The sequence below is a fragment of the Chionomys nivalis genome, chromosome 3 (genome assembly GCF_950005125.1).
Source record: "Chionomys nivalis chromosome 3, mChiNiv1.1, whole genome shotgun sequence".
NCBI lineage: Eukaryota > Metazoa > Chordata > Mammalia > Rodentia > Cricetidae > Chionomys > Chionomys nivalis.
Genome location: NC_080088.1, coordinates 58,484,463 through 58,500,787, shown reverse-complemented (window position 1 = coordinate 58,500,787; position 16,325 = coordinate 58,484,463). Strand labels below are relative to the sequence as shown.

The following is a 16,325-nucleotide window of genomic DNA, read 5'->3' as shown; positions in this document are numbered from 1 at the left end:
CTGAATTTTCAGATGACAAAGCACTGCCTCTCATAAATTTTATTTGAGAAGTTTGAAAATAAACAGGTGAAGGCGTAAGTCACAAACAATCCCACACCAGTTTGGAATTAGATTATTAGAGAGGTTATTTATTTTAAGGGGGAAAAACTTACAGATCACCGTCCCAGACAACAGCCCTCTGCGCAATCAGGAATGGAGCCTACTCGCCGGAAGCGGAGCTGGAAGCCAGAGCGAGCGCAGAGGGAAGTGGCTGCTTTTTTAAAGGGAGAGAGACCACGCCCCAATGGGCTGGTATCTCAGCGGCTATTGGCTGAAGGAGCAGAAGGACCTCCCGCAACACCTCCCCCTTTTGTTTAAGTTAGAGAGTTCTAAATCTACTATGAAATTATATACAATAAGTACAAATATCCTGTTTTAACTAGCTTAAGTCTTGTATAATAAATAACTTGGCCAAGTCATCAACCCTATTGAAGATCTGAGAAGGGAAATAATGTTATGCAACAAATCACAGAGACAACCTGGGCAATCACCAGAGATCACATTTGCAGTGTTGAAGCAACCAATTTTGGCTGAGGCCTAACATAACGGACATACCGTGTTCAAAAGCAAGAAACTTTTCAAAACTCTCTTACCCTGTCTTGGCAGGAATAAGATAGTCCTGTTTTATCCAAGTACAGATACTCTGTATCTCTGTCAGTGGTTGAGCCATGGGCATTTCTTTGCCCAAAGGCCAGTTCTGCCAAAAAGAAAGGCTCCAGGTGGAGTGTCTTTGGTGCTCAACATTCTCTCGGGAATAGATCAGTTTTGCCAGGAGCAATTGTGTCTCACTACCACGAAACTCTGAGTTAGATTAAAGGCCATTTTCTGCAGCTCTTTGAAGGGGTTGAAGATTATCTATACTGAATATAATCTCTATGTATCTAAACAACCTGATTAGGCTAATTATAAATGACAAACTTAGATGACTATTGATCTATATAATTCTCAATACCTATCTAACTTAAAGACTAAGACAATGAACAACTGTGCAAAAGATGAGGAAAATATGACCTCCAAATGTAAACAATGTGCAAATATACAATGCAATATGGTAAATATATATCAATACATAAACAATATATAAGTATCTTAACCAGAGGTAGAAATGTACACTGCAATATGGTAAATTTATACAATATATATCAATACATAAAAAATGTTTTAAACAGAGGTAGAAGCATGCATGCATACAATAGTCAATATAATTTAACTTTGTATCAATATACAAGAATCGATACCAATATTTTTGTCTAAAAACAGTAACTCACAATTACAAATCTATTATCCCATCATCCCTTTTTTTTTTTTCAAAATGATCCCTGAGCTTATAAAATTTCTCCCCCAACCTTCAACCATATATTAATTATAATCAACCCCTAAATGATGTCCCTAAACCCAAGGACAAACTTTACTGGCAGAGGGGACGTTGTCCTCTAGAATTACTTCCAGTTGTCATGGGGGCGACGTTCTTTCTGGGGGATCCTGTGAAAGTAAAATGATGGTTAAATTTCAAGATCAATGTCTTTTAAAATTACAAAGTCTCTGAGTATTTTGTGGAGGTCTGGCCAGAATGTTGTATAAGATGTGTACCATTTCAGCTAACCAAGTTGGGATGGTCTTGTGCAGCTGGTACCCAAAACAGGTCTTGTAGTAGTGCTATCAGTAACATGACGTCATATCAACCAGGTGGAGTTGTTGTTATGGGGCCTCATCTTCTTCCTGGAAACTTCAAATGTCACTGCAGAAAAAACTCATTGTTCATTGTGAAAAACATTAATCATATAGACGAATATAGACATACATATATTCAATCAAAGGCATGATAGATACATCCAATGAAAGGTATGATAGATATGAAGAAAAGCAAAGATGGTTTCTAAACTAGTATTTCTTTCTGTCCCATATCATGGCTCTTGACATGAGACAGAAATTCCAGAAACTCTGGGTTTTTCTCTTAACAACAGGCTTGGAATTAGAGAGGGACTGAGCCAGAGTCCATCTCCAAAACCAGCTCTATAAATTTAGAGATATGATTTTGTATATCTTAGATTTTTATACTTAACAGAACCTATTTGGTTTTCCTGATAGTCCGTTTTGGACAGTTATTTTTCCATCTGTCATTATTCAAACATCCAGGGACCCTTGAATTTTTCAAAGATGAATATTTTCCTGTGGCGATAAGAACAGAACCCTGCCCCCATTCTATATGTTTTTTCTTACCACCTGTATGAATATCATCATTGTGGTTGAGCTGTCATTTCACCTTTCCAAGAGGTTTCTCCTCTTAAAATTGAAACCTTATTAATTTTGATGGTATCCACAATTTTTCTTCTCCTGTGGAAAACCTCTTCCCTAACGTAGCACATCTCCTGGCTTCCATTGAGAGGTTAGCACATCTTTGAAATAAATTGGTTGATTTAGTTCAGCAGACTTTTCCATTATCCAATGTCTTTCTGCCGCTGTTGTTCCTTTCTCATTAGCATTGAGAAAATTCAAGGTTAATAAAGCATTATGTAATCTATTTCTGGGGGTATTTTCTATCCCTTTCTGTTTGTTCAGCATATCCTTTATAGTACAATTTGATCTTTCTATAACTGCCTGACCTGTAGGATTATTTGGTGATGGAGGAAGGTCATTGGTTAATTAATAAAGAAACTGCTTGGCTCCGGTAGGTTAGAACATAGGTGGGTGGAGTAATCAGAACAGAATGCTGGGAAGAAGGGAAGTGAGCTGAGACACCATATCTCTGCTCCCCAGGTCAGACACGATGAAGCTCTGACCCAGGATGGACGTAGGCTAGAATCTTCCTGGTAAGCTCACCTCAAAGTGCTACACACATTAATAGAAATGGGCCAGGCAGTGTTTAAAAGATTACAGTTTGTGTGTTGTTATTTTGGGGCATGAGCTAGCCAGGCAGCCGGGAGCTGGATGGCAGGAACGCCAGCCTGCAGCTCCCACAACAGAACGGCCCCCAACGTGTGGATAACAATCCACAGAAAGCCTGAGAAAGCTTGGGAAGTAATTCTAGAACAAAATGACAGTGTTGTGCATATTTTCGTGGTAGCAGCAATTTCTCGGGTCTGCTCTGCTTGCCAGAGGCAAGCAAGCACTCTCAGCTAAGAGAGGCTTCCTGATTCAGCTTTAGTTGCAAAACCCTGCAGCTCTTAAAAGGTCCTGCCATGAAACACTTAAATGGTGTTGAGAAAAGCTGACTGCATGCTTGTTTGTTTTCAGCTGTAGCAGGAAAAAAGTTGTGCTGTTTTAAAATGCCGGCTTTGTGGGCCGTCCTGCCAGTGCAAACTCTGACTGTTTGAGGCAGGAGGGCTGGCTACAGAGAGAGGACTTGAGTGTTGTCTGTGGAAATACTGTTGCAGCTTGCTTGCTGGCAGGGACCCTAAAATGCCATAGAGTTGTGGCAATAAAAATGGCTATAGCTGGTACCTCAGCCATGAGGCTGGAAAGCTAAGGAATGGGCTGGATCCAGCCGCCAAAGCCATGGCTTTAGTCCTAATGATATTGCTTGGTAAATTAAAGACTCATGTGGTCAGAAAAAGAGATATACAGTAAAGAGAGATTCAAAGACAAAGAAAATTTCTAAATGGTTTACAGTGTGTTAAACATATATGCAGGCTAAAAGTTAAAGTTCTTAAAGTAAAAAAAAAAAAAAGGAAGAAAGGGAATAGTTGGGTGTGGTAGTACACACCTTTAATCCCAACACTTTGGAGGCAGAGGGAGATTGACCTCTGTGACTTCAAGGTGTGGTAGCACATGCCTTTAATCCCAATGCCTGGGAGGCAGAGACAGAAGGATCTCTGAGAGTTCAAGGACAGTCTGGTCTACAGAGTTATTCCAGGACAAAGATACACAGAGAATATAAAATAAAAGTAAAAATAAACGAAATAGAGGTTAAAATAAAGCCGCACAAAGATGGAAAATACACAGATAATCTTGATACTGTATGCTACTATGCTCTCTTTGAATTGTTTGAATGCTGAGGAAAGAGCAACAGCTGCTAAAATATATTTCTTTATAAATGCTGCTGAACTAATCCAATATAGATATTTTGAAAATACCTTGACTTTAAAATTTGGATCTAAGGACATGATGCTTTGGAAAGGAGTTTCTTTTGTTTTCACAGAGGGTGAGATGCTGTGGATTACCTCTATCCCAATATGGTATGATAGACCACGCCCTCCCGAAAGGTTGCTGTGAACACCCTCAAAAAATTACTTTGCTCAACTGCCGACTGAGATGAACCTAGCAGACAGGTTATCCCATCAAAGACCTGAATAACAGCGCCCCCATTCAGCATGAAGCAATTTGGAGAGAAATAACTGCACCCTTATTCCCAAATATTGTTTATAAATGTTCTTTTACATTTAAAGGGGGATATGATATAGATACGAATAATTTGCATTGGTATGAATTTTAAGGTCAATTTTGTTATATGTATATTTATTTCTACTCTTGATTAAGGTATTGTGATTGTGTAGTTTATGTAAAAACATAATGTATATAGGTTGTTAATAGATAATCAATAATAGTCAAGCTTGTAGTCATGTTAGTTAAGATTTTCTAGATGTACATAGATATATTTTAGGTAGGCATTCTTCATATCTTTCAAAGATTATAGAATATGGAATTTTAAATGTTTTAATAACTTAGGTTTCTCATGACAATGAGACGTGTCTGCTCCTGGCAGCACCAATCTACTTCAAGAGGAAGATGAGCATCGAAGAGGCTCCTTATGGAGTTTGTTAGACATTTGGGCAAGAAACTGCTCTTGCCTGGACTGTTGCATAAACTGGACACAACCCGCAGAAAGAGGATTGCTGAACTTGCCTAAAGGTGAGATGATCTTTCGGGGTTCCTGATTCATGAAAGAGTCTGCAAGACATTCTGCAGCACACAGCAGATAGTGACCGAACTGCCTTTGAAATTTCCTGCTTCATGGAAATGTCTCTGGATACTATGGACCTGTAGGCCGAAGATGGATGCCCCAACGGTACAGAGGAACTTTGGGTGACTGTCCAGGCAGCGAGATGTCTCTGTCATTTCTAGAGTTTTAGAACTTGCTTATTTCTTGTTTACTTAGGTAGTATTATATCCTTCTGGAGTTTTTGGTGGAGTTGAATAGATAGATAGTTATAGTTTTCCTTTGTTATGATAAAAGATAAAATAGATATAAATATTGTAACTAATTCTTACTTGATAACTGTTTTGTTATATGTAATTTTGCTATGTTAAAGTTAAAGTCTTCCTTTTTTTGTTTAAACAGAAAAAGGGGAAATGATGGAGGAAGGTCATTGGTTAATTAATAAAGAAACTGCTTGGCCCTGGTAGGTTAGAACATAGGTGGGTGGAGTAATCAGAACAGAATGCTGGGAAGAAGGGAAGTGAGCTGAGACGCCATATCTCTGCTCCCCAGGGCAGACGCAATGAAGCTCCGACCCAGGATGGACATAGGCTAGAATCTTCCTGGTAAGCTCACCTCAAGGTGCTACACACATTAATAGAAATGGGCCAGGCAATGTTTAAAAGAATACAGTTTGTGTGTTGTTATTTTGGGGCATGAGCTAGCTAGGCGGCCGGGAGCTGGATGGCAGGAACGCCAGCCCGCAGCTCCCACAACAATTTGGTATACCTGTAATGTGTTTTATATTATAATAAGCAAAAAAGCGGTTCATTTTCTTAGATACATATGCTGGACCATTGTCTGTCTTTATTTGTGCAGGTATACCCATGATGGCCATAACTTCCAATAAATGTGTGATTACTGAATCAGCCTTTTCTGAGCTCAGGGCAGTAGCCCATTGAAAACCTGAATGCATGTCTATGGTGTGGTGTACATATTTTAATTTACCAAATTCCATAAAGTGGAACACATCCATCTGCCTGATTTCATTTCTTTTAGTACCCTTTGGGTTACTCCCTGCAGGCAACGGTGTTTGATTATAGAAAGAACAAGTAGGACATCTCTTTATAATGTCCTTAGCTTGTTGCCATGTAATGGAAAATTCTTTCTTTAGGCCTTTACTATTGATGTGTTGCTTTTTATGATATTCTGAGGACTGCAACACGCTTCCAATCAATAATTGATCAATCTCAGCGTTACCTTGTGGTAGAGGACCAGGCAGACCTGTATGGGACCGGATGTGTGTTATGTACATCGGACAAAGCCTATTCCTGATTATGTCTTGTACCTGAATAAACAATGAAGTCAACTCTGTGTCATCTGGTATAAATTCAGCCGATTCAATATGCAAGATAACTCTGTATATTGTAAATCTGTAACTATATTAAGAGGTTCTTTATAATTCCTTAACACCATAAGAATGGCATATAATTCTGCCTTCTGGACAGAATTATGAGGGCTTTGTTCCACCTTACTCAATTCATCTGACTTGTAACCTGCTTTCCCAGATTTATTTGCATCAGTAGAGAACGTACGGGCTCCAGTTATTGGAGCATCACATACAATTCTAGGAAGAATCCAAGAAGTTCTCTTTATGAGGTTAAGTCTACCACTTTTGGGATAGTTGCTATTAATTTCTCCCAAAAAATTAGCACAAGCCCTTTGCCATGGTTTATTGTCTTCCCATAACTTTTTTATTTCATCAGTAGTGAAAGGCACTATAATTTCTTCTGAGTCTATACCTGCTAGTTGACGAAGTCTCAGTTTACCTTTTATAATTAATTCAGAGACCTTTTCTACATAAGTTTTCAATTTTTTACTTGGTTTGTGTGGGAAAAAGATCCATTCTAAAATAGTATCTTCCCTCTGCATTAAATTTCCTGTAGGAGAAATTCTGGAAGGCAATATGACTAGGAAGCAGCTAAGATTTGGGTTCACCCTATCCACATGTGCCTCCTGTAATTTTTCCTCAATCGTTATTAGTTCCTTTTCTGCTTCAGCTATCAGTTTTCTGGACTATTCAAATCTTTATCACCATCTAAGGTTTTGTTTAAATGAACCTTTAGATCAGGTGTTATCCCAACAGCTGGTCATAGACTGGAAATGTCTCCTAACAATCTTTGGAAGTCATTAAGAGTCTATAACCGGTCTCTCTTAATTTGTGACTTGCGTTTTAATTTTTTGCAAACCTATTTTATAACCTAGATAATTAACAGAATCTCCTCTCTGTATTTTTTCAGGAGCAATCTGTAATCCCCATTTAGGTAAAACTATCTTTACTTCTTCAATCTTTCTAAGGTGTCTATGTTTGAATCAGACAACAGAATATCATCCATGTAATGGTAAATGATAGACTTGCGAAATTGCTTGCGTATTATTTGCAATGGTTGATTTACAAAATATTGGCACAAGGTGTGACTGTTCAACATGCCCTGTGGGATGACGGTCCACTGGTACCTCCTCGTAGGCTGAGAGTTATTATAAGTAGGCACTGTGAAAGCAAACTTTTCTCTATCCTTTTCTTGTAAAGGTATAGTGAAGAAACAATCCTTTAAATCAATAACTATGAGAGGCCATCCTTTTGGTAATAAAGAGGGCAAAGGAATTCCAGATTTCAGAGGGCCCATAGGTTGAATAACCTTGTTGATAGCCCTGATATCTGTCACCATTCTCTATTTACCAGATTTTTTCTTAACCACAAATACAGGAGAATTCCAAGGGCTGATAGATTCTTCTATATGTTGAGCATCTAATTGTTCTTGTACCAGCTGTTCTAAAGCCTGCAACTTTTCCTCAGCCAAAAGCCATTGTTTGATCCATATTGGCTTCTCAATCAACCATTTAAGAGGCAGGGCTCTTGGTACCTCTAAAGGGCCATCAATTGCTTTGTGTTCTTGTACAGCCCGAAAGGCCGGTATCCGCTGTCTATAATATCTTTTAATATTTTCCTCAGAAATATAGGCTCTAGAAGCAGCAGGAATGTTAATTTTGGTATTCCATTGTTGCAATAGGTCACGGCCCCATAAATTCACTGCAATATTGGCTACATATGGCTTTAGTTTTCCTATTTACCCTTCTGGCCCTATGCATTCAACCCATCTTGTGCTTTGTCTTACTCGAGAAACGGTTCCAATTCCCAGGAACTGAACATTTACCTCCTGAAGAGGCCAATTTGGATGCCAAGATTCTGGAGTAATAATACTTACATCCACACCTGTGTCCAGTAAGCATGTAATAAAGATTCCATTTACACACACTCTTAGCTTTGGTCTTTGTTTATTTATTGAAGTCTGCCAAAATACACGTAACTCATCCTTCAGGCCGTTATTGCTTTTAACAGTAGACATGGGGCTTTATAATTTTCCTGACGAGGCACGTTCTCTACAGTAACCAGAAATGACTGGACCACATTCACCATGGGGGCCTGCGAGAGGCCCCTCATTGCGTTTCCCGATGGTAACAGGTTGCCTTGTCTATCTTTTGTTGATCTACACTCATTCGTCCAATGCCTGCCTTTTCCACATCTCCTACATAAACCTGAAGGCTGAGTCCTCCTATTTCTGTTATTTCTAGAAGAGGCATTATTATTATTATTATTTCTGGAGATCCGTTGTCTGCAATTCCTTCTCATATGCCCCATTTTACCACAACTAAAACGTTTGGTATTCTGATGCCTTCTTTTACCATTGGAAATTGCTTCTTTTACCCATGCTTCAGTGCCATAGTCAAATGTATCAACATTTAGTGTATGCAAGACCCATTCATCCAATGGCGCTGATCTGATCTTTAATGGCCCCTAGATCCTTTTGCACTCCACATTGACATTCTCATAAGCCAAAGACTCAATAATTATACATCTTTCTTCTGGGTCAGATATCCCTATTTGTACAGCTTTAGTTAGTCTTTGTAAAAATGCACTAAAGGGATCTCTCTGACCCTGTTTAACTCTGATATATGATTCCATTCTCTGTCCTGGGTCTTGAACCCTGTCCCAAGCCTTTAAGGCTGCTGTGATACATATGGATAAGGTGTGTTCATCATAATTAGCCTGTTCCAGGGGGTCGTAAAAGAGCCCTTCACCTAGAATTTGATCTAGGGAAATCTCTATTCCCTTCACTCTTTCCTGCTGTTCTAAAAGTCTAGCCTCTTGCCTGAATAAGCATTTCCAATTCAATTGCGGTCCACTCTCTAGGACGGCTGAAACCAATTGAATCCAATCATGGGGCGTGACCTTGTTGCTGACAGACCATGTTTTTAGCATCTCTTTAACAAAGGAGGAATGTAGCCCAAAACTCATAACAGCATGTTTGATTTCTTTCAGATCATTCATACAGACAGGTTCCCATGTATGTTCCTTGATGTCCCTAGGGTTTCTGGAACCAGTCACCTTCCCTGTTGTTATTACTGGAAAGGCAGGTATAGTTTTATCCCGGAGAGTTTTACTCACTGATGGAGTTAAAATTTGCCTTTCTACCGTTTGCTCCTGTTCATCAGAATTTAGAATTTCCTCAATCTTTTCAAGTCTGTTTACCATTGCCTTCTATAAGGCCTGAATCTCCTGTCCAGAATTATGCTCCAAAGCCTTCACTGAGGATTCTAAGGTATGGCGTTTATTCGTTAGAGATAATATCTCATCCTTGGACATAATTTTCATAGCCTGAATTGTGCCTTCTTGTATTGAAATCCTGTCCATTAATCTTTCATACCCCTTTGATAAAGTCCTATTAGCGATTTGAATCCTCTCAGATAATGTTTCAGCACCCACAGACAGGGACTGAAGTTTATGAGCCAAATCAGCTGTCCCCTCCTCCAGAGTAACGAAGCTGTCTTTAATATTAGACTGCACCTTTTCTAAATTTTACTCAGTTGACTGAGTTATATTAGACAAAGATCTATTCTCCTTGAGAATTTCAAACTCTTTCTTGAGGAGGTTGATGTCAATCTGAATTGTTTTTGAAATTATCTCAATTGACTGAAAGTTGTCACTCAAAACAGTTGTGCCCTTTCTTAAGCATTCAACCTCTGCCCTAAGAACACTGGATTCATTCTGTAAGGACTGTATCATTTTTCTAATATCAAAGCATATTTTAAAGAAGCCGCCAAAAAAAAAAGTAGAATAATAAGCCCCAGGAATATCCAAACCAGTGGGATATCCTCTTGTAAAATCTCAGCCATGGTATAATTAGAAAAGCTGTGAAAACCTTGAATGGTAATGCCCGACATTTTCAAGCAAACCTGTAATTATTTGTATTTAATCGAAATAGATTTTACCTGTAATGACCGTTGCCTGCCAATACATGGTGGGGTGCACCTGAATCCACATGGCCAAGGAGTCAGAACCAGAAAAATATTCTAAAATATATACTCAAATCTAGAAGTTAAGCTCACAGACCATGTGCTGTGTGAATTATTTAACTACAGGTGGGTGGCAGCGTAGGTCGGACTCAGCCTCCTGCGGGGAGAAGACGCAGAGCAGTCGTGTGCACTGAGTGGCACTGTGCGCCGGCCGCACTGCTGTTGCTGCTAGTTGTGGGCAAATATGGCAAGTGGGCCCGCGGCGGGCTGGGGTGGGGGGAGGTCTGGGGTGGGGGGAGGTCGAGCTAAGTCGCGCTTTCTGAGCTCTGTTTGCTCGCTCGCTTTTTCCGCGGTGGTGGCGGTGGCAGAGTGATCGCTTGCTGAGAGCAGCTCTGGGCTGCGCGGAAGGGGGAAGGAGGCCCCAGCATAGAGGTCGCCCACTCCTGGCAGCCGCGCAGCGACCAAAGGCTCGGAGGCGCGTAGCCAAAAAGCCGCACGTTCAGGTGCCAATTGAAGGCGTAAGTCACAAACAATCCCATACCAGTTTGGAATTAGATTATTAGAGAGGTTATTTATTTTTTAAGAGGGAAAACCTTACAGATCACCGTTCCAGACAACAGCCCTCTGCGCAATCAGGAATGAAGCCTACTCGCCGGAAGCGGAGCCAGAAGCCAGAGCGAGCGCAGAGGGAAGCGGCTGCTTTTTTAAAGGGAGAGAGACCATGCCCTAGTGGGCTGGTATCTCATCTGCTATTGGCTGAAGGAGCAGAAGGAGCTCCCGCAACAAACAGGAACAAAGGGCAGTGAGCCTCATAAACTCATACATTAACTTCAGTGATTGTCTTTTATGTGCTCTGGTTGCTTTATGTTTCTCTCCTTATATAGTTTCAATATCTAATATTTTAAAGTAAAATTTGGGAGAATATATTTTTTCTCAATTTATTTTATTCAAAAAACATTTTGGATAATGCTTTTGAATTATTATTATTGCTAGATGGTAGTGGCACTGACTTTTAATCCCAGCACTTGGGAGGCAGAGGCAGATGGATCTTTGTGAGTTTGATGACAACTGAGGCTGTTAACACAGAAAAACCCTATCTCAGATAAAAACTAAAGGATTATTACTGTTATTATTAGATCACATTTATTTAGTGTATATGCATGATGTTTGTGTGACGGAGTAGGGGTTGGGCGTCTTGGAGCCAAGAATGCTTGTAGACGTCAGAAGACAACTTGCAGGAGTTGATTCTCTTTTTCTGCCTAGTTGGTTCCTGGGTGGTAGTAAGTGCCAATGAGTTATCTCATGGGCTCCCTTAATTTTTCCCCCCTTGGATACCTTGTGTCACAGTGTCAAAAAGTTGGACATGCTTGAATTGTCCTTGATTAGTTTACTGATTGTGTGTGTTGTGTGATTACTTTTTCATGCTTCAATTCTATTATAAAATTTCCATAGCTTTTTTCTTTATTTAACTTCCTGAAAGCAGAAGCTCCATGTCCACAGTATATAAATTGACAAATACGACCACACTTCTGACTAAAAGCATTTGTAGTTGGAAGTTTACCATATTTACTATGTAAAAATCTGAAATTGTGCTAGGGCTTTAATTTTCTGGAATATTGGCTCTTTCAGCTGGGTGTGGTTTTACGCTTTTAGTTGCACTACTTCAAAGACAGAAGCAGGCATACTTTTTTTTTCTTTTTTTGAGTTTATGGCCATCTTGGTCTACATAGCGAGTTCCAGGTCAGCTAAATAACCTGTCTCAAAAACAAAAAATAACAAGGGTGGGCTGTTGGAGAGGTGGTGGGGGGAGAATTGTGAATGGAATATAAAATGAAGTTAAAAAATAAGTTAAAATTAAAAAACAAACAAAAAATCTTTGTCACTTGGTAAATTCTGTCTTGTACGGGTAACTCATTAGTACTTCATACCTTGTTTGTGAGATACTGAAGATAAGGAAAACAGGAATTCATTTGGTACTGTTGATCTTCCCACAGCTGTTTTCTCATCTATCTATAAGGTCCTTGGCTTGTGCCAACTAAGCAGCTAGGTCTGAGTAAAGTATAGTAATTGATGCTTCCGTGTGCAAAGTGTTAGCTGCGACTCTTAGTGCCACCCTTTCAGCAGAATAGAAATTAGTATTTGTTATCTAGACAAAGTATATAAACAACCTCTGTGTATAGCTCAGACAAGTGAAATAAAAAGGTCTTCTGTACAGAAAGAACATGCTCTATGTTGACTTAGTTGTGGAAACTTCTTCAGCCAATAGCCTTTAAGGTACAGGCCCACTTTGGGTGAAGTCTCATGTACAATAAGTGCAGACAAAAAGTGTACACAGCCCCCCCCACCTCCTTTTTTTTTCTGGATTCGGTTCCAGTTTCTAGTGTGTGCAGAGAACTGTGAATCACTACCCTTATTATGAGTTTATCTCCAAATAAATAAACCTTTGTTATTCTCCATTCCTGGCTATTGGGACCCAGCTACACTGAGCTTTAGATTCCTGCCGACTTGATATGATATAGTCATATGTTATTGTTTTAAAGTTCATGCACAAAGTAATAAGGAATGAAGGCCTGTTTGGCATTTTTAGTGAAGAGAAATATCTTCTGGAATAACGGATTTGATAATCTGGACTGTCAGAATTTGTCATCAGTTAGCTTGGCCTGTTGTGTATGAGGTAGTCTATAGATCATGACTGTCTGGGTGGTTATATTTTCTTTTCACATCCTACTTTGAGATGAGTGACTGACACATGTAGTGGAGGAAGCCAAACAGTTTTCAGATACTTGAAAATACTAGAGGTTTCAGGTTTCATTCCTAGGCAAGATGCTTTCAACTCTTATGAATGTTAAATTTCTGAGTAATTTCTGTATATCTGCTGATGTTCCATTGCAGTAGGTGAAGGTCTTACAGCGCTCTTTCCAGTCATTCCTAGCAGCATAGTTGTATTCCTGTGTGCCTTCATTATCCATCACTGATGAGCAGCTGTATTTGCTTTTCTGTACATTGCTTTTTTTCTTAGAGTTTTTTTCCTTTTCTTTTTTTCTCTTTCTTGATTTGTTTTTAGTTTGAGTGTTTTGCCTGTATGTATGCATGTGTGTATGCATGTATGTTTGCACGTGCATGCAGTGTCCGTGAAGGTCAGAAGAGGGTATCAGATCCTGGAACTGTGAGCTGCCATGTGGCAGTTATGAACCTGCATACTCTGGTCCCCTGCAAGAGCGGCAAATGCTCTTAACCAATGAGCCATTTCTCCAGCCCTTCTTTAAAAATATATACGTGTGTGTGTGTGTGTGTGTGTGTGTGTGTGTGTGTGTGTGTAATTCCTGCATTTTATGTGTACGTTTTGCCTCCATCTATGTCTGTATACTATGTACATGCCTGGTACCTGTGGAGACCAGAGGAGGGTCAGTTAGATTCCCCTGGAGCTAGAGATGGTTGTGAACCACTATGTAGGTTCTTGAAATTGAACCCAGGTTCTCTGGAAGAGCAAACTTTAGCCACTGCACCATCTCTCCAGCAACCTGCTCCTCCTCCTGTGCCTTTTTAAAAAAAACCTATTTAGCTTTCTTTAAATTTCTAACATTTACTGATTCCCTCCTATAGCTAGGTCATTTGTTTATTTATGAAGACAGTCTCATGCAGCTTTGGCTGTCCTAGAGCTTTCTATGCAGACCAAGCTAGCCCCTGCCTCATAAATACTGGAACTAAAGGCATATGTCTCTATGATAAGTTAATTTTTAATTTAATTTTTGTTTTTTTAGTTTAACTTCGTAAAGTTTTCAGATAATTTATTGGCTCTAGTTTTTTTTTTCTTTTTTTTAAGTTTTTACTCTCCACAGTTTTTGCCCTTGGGATCAGTTAATATTGATTATTCTGTGAGTTTGCTGTGTAGCTATGTATTGTACTAAGACTTCTTTACTGGGATTTCTTACCATTTTTCTTATAATGATCCTTTCTCCTTAATCTTTGTTTTTATGAAGATTTACTTATTTATTATTTATACAGTGTTCTGTCAGTATGTATGTCTGCAGGCCAGACTAAAAGAGGGCACCAGATCTCATGGTTGGTTGTGAGCAACCATATGGTTGCTAGGTATTGAACTTGGGACCTCTGGAAGAGAAGCCAGTGCTCTTAACCACTGAGCCATCTCTCCAGTCTCCAATCTCATGTTTTTCTAGACCAGTCGTTCTCAACCTTCCTAATGCTGCCATCCTTTAATACAGTTCCTCATGTTGTGGTTGACCCTAACTATAAAGTTGTTTCTTGCCACTTTATGACTAATTTTACTACTATTATAAAGCATAATGTCAATTTCTGTGTTTTCCGATGATCTTTAGCAATCCCTGTGAAAGGGTTATTTGAACCCCAAAGGATTCTCGATCCCTAGGTTGAGAACCATCGTTCTAGAAGCATTTACTTCCTCTTTTTGCTAAAGTCAGTTCTTCGGTAGATTCCTGAAAGGGGGCACGTAGAAAAAGCTCTGGCTCGACAGCCCTGACTGGCCTGGTACTCACTGTGCTCTGGCTCGACAGCCCTGACTGGCCTGGTATCCACTGTGTAGGTCAGGCTGTCCTTGAGCTTGGGCCAGGCATTCTGCCTCAGTCTCAAGCACCAGATTTTCTTAGAATGTTGAAGCTTTTTTCTTTCATACTGGTTTCCAGATGCTACTACCGCTTCTTTGTGTATTTTATTTCCTTTCTGAATAGTTTCCCCAGTTCTGAAATCTATGATATATATTGGTGTTTTTTTTTAATTATTCACTGTGATAGGCTTAAACAGTTCACATCTTTGAAGTCAGATGACACTTCATAGGCTTGTCTTAATTTCTCTTATTTTCAAACTATCCTTGTGTTCTTAATTTTCAGTTGTTTTCGGTCGGTTATGAGCTTGCATCCTACCTCTTGTCTTCTGTGTGCTGGGATTAAAGGAGTGTGCCACCACACTTAACAAAATAGGGCTTTATTTTTGTTGTCATAGGCATAGAAAAGCCTCACTCTGTCACTTTTCTGAGTCTTATCATATAAAAGTCAATGTTATTTTTTAATTTGCTAAATTTATTTATAAAGAAAATTAGTATGTTAATTTTTGTTGTAAATTATGAGCTATACAGTTCTATATTAGTGAACTGAACCAATTAATAATTTTAAAGTATGGATAATAACTCTTGAGTATTTGCTATATCAGTCACCATTCTAAACATTTTTTTTAAACAGTCTCACCATGTAGCCCCGGTTGGCCAGGTTAGTCTTGAACTCACAGAGATCTGCATGCCTGTCTTGCCCAGCTCTCTTCTAACCATTTTATGTATTATTCTTAATTTCTTCCAACCAAAGTCTGATATTATAGATTATTGCTTTATTATTTTCTGATATATTACCGTTCTGTCATAATTGTGAACCCAAAATGAAATGCTAAAATTTTGACAGAAATTCAGCTCAATAAATAGTTAGTGTCTGTTTATCTGTATATTTGAAGCAAGGTAAGTATGAGTATTTAAAAACACCGAGAGGGACAGCATACACTCATTTAGTGCATCATCTGTAGTTCTTTGTCTGAAGTTTACATAGGTATAGTTGAAGCCTTTAGTGACTATGACTTGTGCTGTAAAGAAAATGATAGTTTTTGTTACTGGAGGGAACCTTTGACATCATCTGAACTAGTAATGTTCAAAGTATGTTCTATGAAGCTTCAAGTTCTAGCTGTGTCTTGCTGCTTCAGTCTCCCTGAGTTTCTAAACTTTAAAGCTGGTTATTGTCCAGTATAAAAGCCACTTGTTATAACAAATGGCCAATTAATAGCATTTTTCCCTGAAGAGCTGTTAAGACTGTTGCCTGCTTCTTACCAACTGTTGAGGGATATGGCTTCAACATGTCCAAAGTTGTGTTTTTGTCCTTGTTATTTATCATCATCACCATCGTATGTATGTCATTGTCAGGTCTCTCTTACTAAGTTTTATGCCTTTGAGATTTGTTTGTTTGTTTGGGGCTTTTCTTTTCAGGGGTTTCTCTGTGCAGCTCTGGCTGTTCCAGAACTCGCTCTATAGACCAGGCTGACCTCAAATTCACAAAGATCCTTC

The 16,325-nt window shown here is 39.2% G+C and overlaps 1 protein-coding gene across 1 annotated transcript in view; it reads left to right on the top strand.

Annotated features, from left to right (window-relative positions):
- Window positions 1–16,325, top strand: part of Kpna1 (karyopherin subunit alpha 1) — a 69,415-nt gene that overhangs the window by 17,694 nt on the left and 35,396 nt on the right. The window lies entirely within an intron of this gene.